This window comes from Staurois parvus, unplaced genomic scaffold, assembly GCF_062004578.1.
Source record: "Staurois parvus isolate SC_StPar_1 unplaced genomic scaffold, SC_StPar_1.0 ptg000860l, whole genome shotgun sequence".
NCBI classification, from domain to species: Eukaryota; Metazoa; Chordata; class Amphibia; order Anura; family Ranidae; genus Staurois; species Staurois parvus.
The window spans coordinates 3,188,239-3,196,639 of record NW_028318656.1 but is presented as its reverse complement, the minus strand read 5'-3'; the positions used below and the strand labels follow the sequence as shown (position 1 = coordinate 3,196,639).

Genomic DNA, 8,401 nt, shown 5'->3' with positions numbered 1-8,401 from the left:
GTCTCAAGCAGGAGGCTTGACATGGGGTTAGAACAATCCTTAAGTATGGAAGAGCCTGATCAGTCGATGGTCAGTGTCGGGTTAAAGATGATGTGAGAAGGCTGGAGTGTGGAGCCTGGGAGTGGGCCCAGGAGAGGGGCTTACCTGGAGGCAGGATCTTGGAAGGAGGATCTCTCAGCCTCAACTATCCCCTGAGAAAGGACAGCCTGGGAAGCAGGGAAGGAGCCAGCCCAGCTTAAGTCCTGAAGGCAGTCACCAACCCACAAGCTTACATGAGAGGACTGATTGAGTAATTCTGCACCCCCTGGGCTGGAGTCAGGTGGCCATCCCAACTAGCTCCTCATCTGGGGCTCCTCTAATGCTGTGGAAGTTTCTGGGTCCCCTTGCTCAGGGATTTGGGCAACTGGGTGAAGAGGAGGATTCATCTGGGGTCTGAGGAGGTACGACAGAAGGGCTGAAGAGTTCTTTAAGGAGAGACTGTTTGTCTATGGACTTGTACATAGTTGATAAGAAGATTTGACCTCATAATCACAGTTCCTTGGGCACCCCGCACATCCCTTAACCCCATCCAGGTTCAATACCCCTTAATTAAACTAAAAAAGAGCTCACTGACTATCTACTGTCTCCAGTGTGCAGGTGTTAAAGAAAATGCATGTTACCTGGATATGCAGGACTATAGGGGGCCTCCAGAATTTGCGCTATAGCCCTTATCTCAAGTGTGAGGGACCTCAGGCATTGCTCCTGGTCACGGATATGACTGTCACCTAAGTTTCTTGGCTCAGCACTGAAAGAGGGTATTGAATGTATTTCTTGCTAGCTCTCACATTATACTTTTTTTTTTCAGCAACACTGGCACCATACTGGTTTCTGCCCGGAGTTCAACCACTACTTGCAGGTAAAACAAGTGAAAAACGTAATAGATCATAAGGTATTGAATTTACTTTGTATCAGTCGATTAAAAGTACACTATATGGCCAAATGTTTGTGGAACATGACCATCACACATAAGAACACCCCTCCAAATGATTGTGTTCAGGTGTTTCCAGTTCCAGCTCCATAAAGATTTGGTTTGATGAGTCTGGTGTGGAGGAACATGGGTGTTCTGCTCAGAATTATGACCTCAACCCTATTGAACTCCTTTGGAATGAATTGGACAGCCAAGCCAGGTCTTCCATCCAACATCATAACCTGACCACACCTTGTGAAAAGCCACAGATGAGTGGAGGCTGTTTTAGCTGAAGGGGAGCCAACATAATATAATATCCATGGTTTAGGAATGGGATACCCAACAGGCTCATATAAGTGTGATGGTCAGGTGTCCACAATCTTGTAGCCATATAATGTAGTGGTCTCCAAACTGTTGTGGCCTGGGGGGCCAGATGCAGCCCTTTGCTTGCCTTTATCCAGCAATTGGAGCACTATTCATCCAATTGACATTAATAATAGGGCAACATTTCTGCCAGTAAAACCAACAATGGGGCACTATTCCTCCTACTGACACCAACAATGGGACTCTATTCTTCCAACTGGAGGCAGCCTAGTTTACCCCCTTTTTTTAGACTTTTTGTTCTGTTTAAAGTAGAATTGGTTCCCCTCTCTCTCCTAGTACTGCTGCAGCAGTTTACACTTGAATAGTTAAAGACAAATTCAGGTACATTAGCTATATTCTGAAATACCTCTAGAGTTCATTTCTGGCTTCACCCCTCCCACAATGGCCATATTTAGTCAATAATGTCAGCCACCATTCTCGGCCCCATAGTGTACAATCTGCTGTCGGCTGGGGAATGTCCTGGCTGGCAGCTGAATACATTTTGGGATCCATCAATGACTGTTAGGACATTGGCAGCCATTGGCACTGTAGCAACCAATAGGCTCTGAGTGGGAAGCTGCCACATTTGCAACAACTTTCCTGTGCTGCAGATTTGGCAGGCGGGTGGTCCAGCTGGTCATTTAGTTCACCTACTTGATGAACGGAGAGCAGCCGTTTGCTGCTGACATGAACTCCATCCCTAGTCCTGAGAAATCGCAGCGAGATCTGTGCATAATTACACTATGAATGCAGGGCACTTTAATGTCGATCCCTCAGGGGCGGGTTCATGACTGACTGAACTCACAGGATGTCCTTGGTCTACAGTGGTTGAATGTTACTCCAGCATCATTAAAGCGGAACTCCAGGAATTCTACGGATTACTATGACTTAAGTCAGCTATAGAGGTGTATGCCACCTTGTGGATTTATCTCTTTTAATTTTCATTTTTATTGAGCTCTGGGATTACAGCTATAGCTATTCTTCCAGTGGCACTCTGTCGCTGGACCTTCTGGTCCCAGCTCCTGTACCTGTAAAGTCATATGCAGCTGCTCTACCCACTCATCCTCTTCTCCTACCCAATCACAGAGTGCTTTTTTGTTAGGAGAACACATTCACAAAATACAAAGCCTTCTCTCCTGTCAGAGTGCCAGGAGTATAGCAATAGCTGTACTCCCAGTGCTCAGTAAAACTGTCAGCTGTAAGTAATTGATAATACAGTAAGTCCATGAGGTAGCATGCACCTTGTTAGAATTAACCCATAGTAATAAAGTAACTGAATTCTTGGAGTTCAGCTTTAAACTTGATGGACTGAGAACATCTACTATTATTAGTGCATGGGACAGCTGTGGAGAGAATCTTAGTATTACAGTGGGAGCTGCTTCTTTGTTTCTTTTAGGCCACTTTATGCATCAACATACCTTCTTAGACCCAGTCTGTCGAGACAGTATGGTCACCTGCGGACTTGGAACCAGCCACAGGCAGCTTAAAGCGATACTAAAGGCTCTTTTTTTAAAAAATAACCAACATGCTATACTTACCTGCTCTGTGCAGTGGTTTTTCACAGAGCAGCCCCAATCCTCCTCTTCTCAGGTCCCCAGTTGGAGCTCCTGGCTCCTCCTGTCTGTTGGGTGCCACCATGGCATGCAGCTTACTATGGGGGCACCTGCTGCTCTATGTGTCCATTCACACATGTAGCTGTGGCTTGACCCCACCCCCTCTCCCTCCATATTGGCTAACTGGCTTTGATTGATAATGTCCTCCACTTGCTGTCTCAGCCAATGAGGAGGCAGAGACCTGGGACAGCCAAGGCTGTCGTGCACATTGCTGGATCTTGATGGGGCTCGGGTAAGTATTGAGGGGGCTGGGGGGCACTGCTGCACACAGAAGGTTTTTTTTACCCTTTTACAACCACCTTAACTCTTAAATAATACACAGAAGTTGAATGCAACACAATTTTACTTTCTGCTAATTGCTGTACTGGAATTTTTTTTTCCATTCTTTTAGATACAATGACTTTCCTGATCCCCATCTCTGTTAATAGCTAACACTGACTGAGGGACCATGGAAGAAATGGGGAGGGTCTTGCTATGTCTAAACAAACTAGCACTAACCATAAGGGGAAGACCAAGGAAGATACCAAAATCACATTAGTAAAAACATTGTAGTGGCCCATAACAACCATTAGATGTCAGCATACAACAGAAAAATGATAGCCTAACACAGTTCAATACAAGCCATAAAAAAAAAAAAAAAATACATGAACATGGGGCAGAACAGGTAGAGAAAGCTCCATTTCCTGAACCAAGGTGAACTGTACCTGGATTGGTGTGCAGAGGGCAGAGAGCTCTATTGTTCACATTCTATGAAATGCATAAACCATTATTAATCCTTCATTATCATTCATTCCTAGCTCCTGATTTGCAGTATGTCTTGGATCAGTTGTACAGTAAATCATTTCTCGTAAGTAACATTCTTTTTGCATTACTCTTAATGGGGGGAATTGGTGCTGGGAGTGGGAGAACTGTGACAAGCCTGCTGAATGTGCTCATAATGGACTAACCTTGAAAGAAAACTTTCAACACAGGCAAAGGGGAAGGGGGTGCGGATCTTGCTTCTCTGACATATTTGGCAGTGTGTGCAGTCCTCCAGTTAATAAAGCTGAATAGACTTTTCACAGCATAGCAGTAAATCAGACTCCAGAAGACTTGGCATTTTTAGCTTTGCACCTTCTCCTAAATATAAAATGTCTGCATCAAATATTTAATCTGTTCCCAGAACATTATACTTTCCCTTTAGATTTTCCAACCCTAATCTGGGGGTTTTCTTATTGCTACACACAGAAAGCTTGACTCTGGGCAAAAACAATTTTTAACCCTACCTCCCCCCACCAACTCTAACCCATCCGGAGAGTCTCCTCCCCTTACCTGGTGAAGTTCCCCACCCAGACCCCTCAAACTGCTTGTTTTTGGTGTGGGGAACTGCTTATCAATCGTAACAGTGCCACCTTGAGACCATTGGTCCCTTGCCGTCTCTTTGTGATAACATTGTCCTCTTCTCTCATTTGAGAGGACCACACCAGCCATCCAATAGAAAGTGTCCATGTCTCACCAGCTGTGACATGGACACCCAAAGAAGGACAGTCACAATAAATCAAACCCATCTCTCTGTAGCTCACTGCCCAATTGGGAATTAATAAAAAAAAATTCAAATGTTCCAAATACTCCATGGTCATATGATGCTCCAAGTTCCTCTCCCTTCTGGACTACAGAGTAGGGGGTCTTTCTTCTGGTGCCTGTGATGGACTCCTGACACTCCGACTGGGTATCTCCACCAGGAAGCTGCTTCCCAAGCCCTAGAATACGGGGCAAGTGACTCTAGCTGTAGCTACCTCTAAAGAACTAGACAACACCAGTTTTTGGAGTAAACAAGAGGAACTGCTTTATTTGAGAAACACACTAAATTTATACAGAAAACCATCAGATAATCTTAGACAATGCCCACCCCAGACAGTCCGGTGCCCACATAGGAATACATTATACATAGGAAGCAATATTTTACAATGATAGTTCTTTTGGGGTGATTTCAAGGGAGCGAGGACAATCCCAGAATGCCATTCGACAGCCCCAGAACCCCAGATTACATGATCCAAAAAGCTATATATTCCATGGATGGGCCCTTTAAATTTTCCAACCTAATCTGGGGGTTTTCTTATTGCTTCACATTTCTCCTGAAAGCTCAACTCTGGGCAAAAACTGTTTTTTTAACCCTACCTCCCCCACCAACTAGAATCCATTGGAAGAGTGTCCTCCCCTTACCTAGTGAAGTTCTCTACCCAGACTCCCTCAAACAGCTTGTTCCGGTGTGGTAGAGTGCTGATTAATAGTTGAGGTGACACCCTGAGACCTTGTCGTCTCTTTGTGATAACATTGTCCTCTTCTCTCATTTGAGAGGACCACACCACTGGCCATCCTATAGAAAGTGTCTACATCTCACATTATACTTTCCCTTTAGACATTCCAACCCTATTCTGGGGGTTTTCTTATTGCTTCACATTTCTCCTGAAAACTCGACTCTGGGCAAAAACAGTTTTTTAACCCTACCTCCCCCCACCAAATCTAACCCATCGGGAGAGTCTCCTCCCTTTAGCTGGTGAAGTTCTCTACCCAGACCCCTAAAACTACTTGTCTTGGTGTGGTGGACTGCTGATCAATCGTTGCAGTGACACCCTGAGACCATCGGTCCCTTGCTGTCTCTTTGTGATAACATTGTCCTCTTCTCTCACTTGAGAGGACCTTGCCCGTGGCCATCCTATAGAAAGTGCCCATGTCTCTCAGGCTGTGACATAGACACCCAAGGAAGGACAGTCACAATAATTCTAACCTATCTCCCTCTAGCACATTGCTCAATTGATTTAAACAAAAAAAAGAATCCAAATGTTCTAAATACTACATGGGCATATCATGCCTCCAGGTTCCATTCTCTTCTGGACTACAGAATAGGGGATCATTCTCCTGGTGCCTGTGCTGGACTGCTGACACCCTGATTAGGTATCTCTACCAAGAAGCTGCTTCCCAAGCTCTGGAACACGAGGCAAGTGACTATAGTTGTAGCTACCCCAAAAGAACAAGACAACACCCATTTTTGGAGTAAACAAGAACTACTTTATGAGAGAAACACACTGAATTTATACAGAAAATCATCCAAAAAGAGCTAATCACATTATCATAGACAATGTCCACCCCAGACAGCCCATCGCCCACATAGGAACACATAATACATAGTAAGCCATATGCTACAATGATAGTTATTTTAGGGTGACCCCAAGGGAGCAGTAGCAATCCTGGGATAACATTTGAAAGCCCGGAGCCCCAGATGATATGGTCCAAAAAGTGATATGTTCCATGGATGGGGCTGGAGTGAAAGCTGGTTAAAGGTACCTGGGTACCGTTCGTAGAGTAACCGGACAACAGTTCCATAGTCGTGATTGGAATGTAATGCTGAAATCACAATCTGAAAAACCTAGCAACAAATGATGAAACGGATGGTATTTTTATCTATTGGCTATTAAAAAGATGCCAAAGTTAAACACTTTGTATAAAAACATGCAAAAACGTGCATACAAACATGAGACAAAACGCCACCCCCCCAAAAAAAAAAAAAAAAAAAAAACATTAAAAACGTGATGATCAGCTGTGAATGGAGCCTCAGGCTGTAGAGGAATGAGCTTGATGATGCTGGATATCCTCCACCCAGGAAATGAGGTGGGCTTTGTCCGACTTGATGCAACTTCTAGTGCACATTGGGTGAAGCTCACAGCCGTTACAACTGGGCAAGACTGAATAGCAGGCTGGCGGTCTGTCAGGGTCCTGTCCACAGCAGTTCTGGAAGATCTGGCATTTCTGCCAGTACTCTGCATGGCCGCAGAAGTACACATCAGCCTCAGTTTGGTGCCAGACTTCCTCAAGTTGCTGGATGATCTCTAGCTCCCCATGCCCTGTTCCTGTTTCCTGTGATTCTGACCTGTGATTTCCTGTTACCGACTCGGCTTGCTCCTGGACCTTTCTACTCTGCTTTACCCCTGATCTGACCTCACCTTGGCTTACGGATACTCTCTCGCTCCTCTGTGTATGACCTCGGCTATCCCATCTGACTACGTCTGCTCTGATTCCCACCTGGTACCTGACCTTGGCTTGAACCGACTACCCAGTAAACATCAAATCCCGGAAGGGCTTACATACCACGCACAGGCGCCTTCTCTCTGCAGACCTATCTCCGTGCACCAGCTGTACTTCTGAGTGGACCACCAACCAGCACTCCTACAGGCGACATGTGGAACTTTGGGCCTGACTCCCGCTGTCCCACTCTCAGGGGATTCTGGAACTTATCTGCAAGGGAAGCCCTCTCTCCATTGGCCTCCATCACCAGGTATGTGATAAGGTCAGATTTAAGCCATTTTGTAACTGACTGCTTTAGGAACGACCTTTCCATTGGCTCAACAGCCAGGTATAGTCATCTAAAACAGTTGCAATAAATGCAGATTAAACTTCTTTGCTGTATGGTAAGCTGGATGCATTCTATACTCTATGAATGTATAGTATGTCCTCGGATATATCGTTTCCTGCTTGTGTGATTGGCTCACTGTCTTTCCCAGAAGTCTGCACTGCGATATTTACGGTCACTTCAGGCCCCTCCTACGCGTTTCACATTTGGTGAGATGCGGTTTAAGGCTATTCACATCTAAAGGGATGCAGACACTGCAGATTTTCTCATTACGACACTGAGACTGTTCAGGCAGTGATAATGAGGGCAAACCTTCCAACCCAGACATGGTCCAATCCAATCTAGAAAATGGTAAAACACTCAGCAGTTTCTCCATAATAAAGACTGTTACTTTATGCTGTTTTTATCATTTTCCTAGAAGAGATGATCTTTTGTTAACAAAACAGGAATGACTGGAGTAATTATATGTGTTCTACAGGTGGCAACGGCTGTTAAGGTAATGCCCCTTCTAACCGTAAAACTACGTATAGTAGCAGGTGAGAAAATTGTGTAGAATCTTTATTGCACTTCAAAAACACGCTAATGTAAAATAAACACTGTGCAGCAATTTACTTTGTACGTATTTATTATTGTTATTATTATTGTTATACAAGATTTATATAGCGCCAACAGTTTGCTCAGCACTTTACAATACTGCGGGAGACAATACAGCAACAATACAGTTCAATACAAGAGGGATAGGAGGGCCCTGCTCCTTGGAGCTTACAATCTAAGAGGGAGGGGCTAGTGGTACAAAAGGTAATAACTGTGGGGGATGGACTGATAGGAGGAGTAGAAGATTCCATTATTAGGTGAAGGCGGGATAGGCTTCCCTGAAGAGAGAGGTTTTCAGAGATCGCCTAAACGTGAGCAGAGTAGGCGATAGTCTGATAAATTGGGGTAGAGAGTTCCAGAGGATGGGGGAAGCTCTGGAGAAGTTCTGGAGATGAGCATGGGAGGAGGAGACAAGGGAGCTAGAGAGCAGGAGGTTGTGCGAGGAGCGGAGAGTATGGTTTGGGTGATATTTGGAGACAAGACTGGAGATGTAATTTG

General features: G+C 44.9%; 1 long non-coding RNA gene across 1 annotated transcript; it reads left to right on the top strand.

Annotated features, from left to right (window-relative positions):
• Positions 1-841: 841 nt before the first annotated feature.
• On the top strand, positions 842-7,845 carry LOC149443321 (uncharacterized). Its single transcript, XR_016306677.1, has 3 exons — positions 842-895; positions 3,720-3,769; positions 7,788-7,845. It is a non-coding gene; the product is annotated as an uncharacterized LOC149443321 (long non-coding RNA).
• Positions 7,846-8,401: the final 556 nt, after the last annotated feature.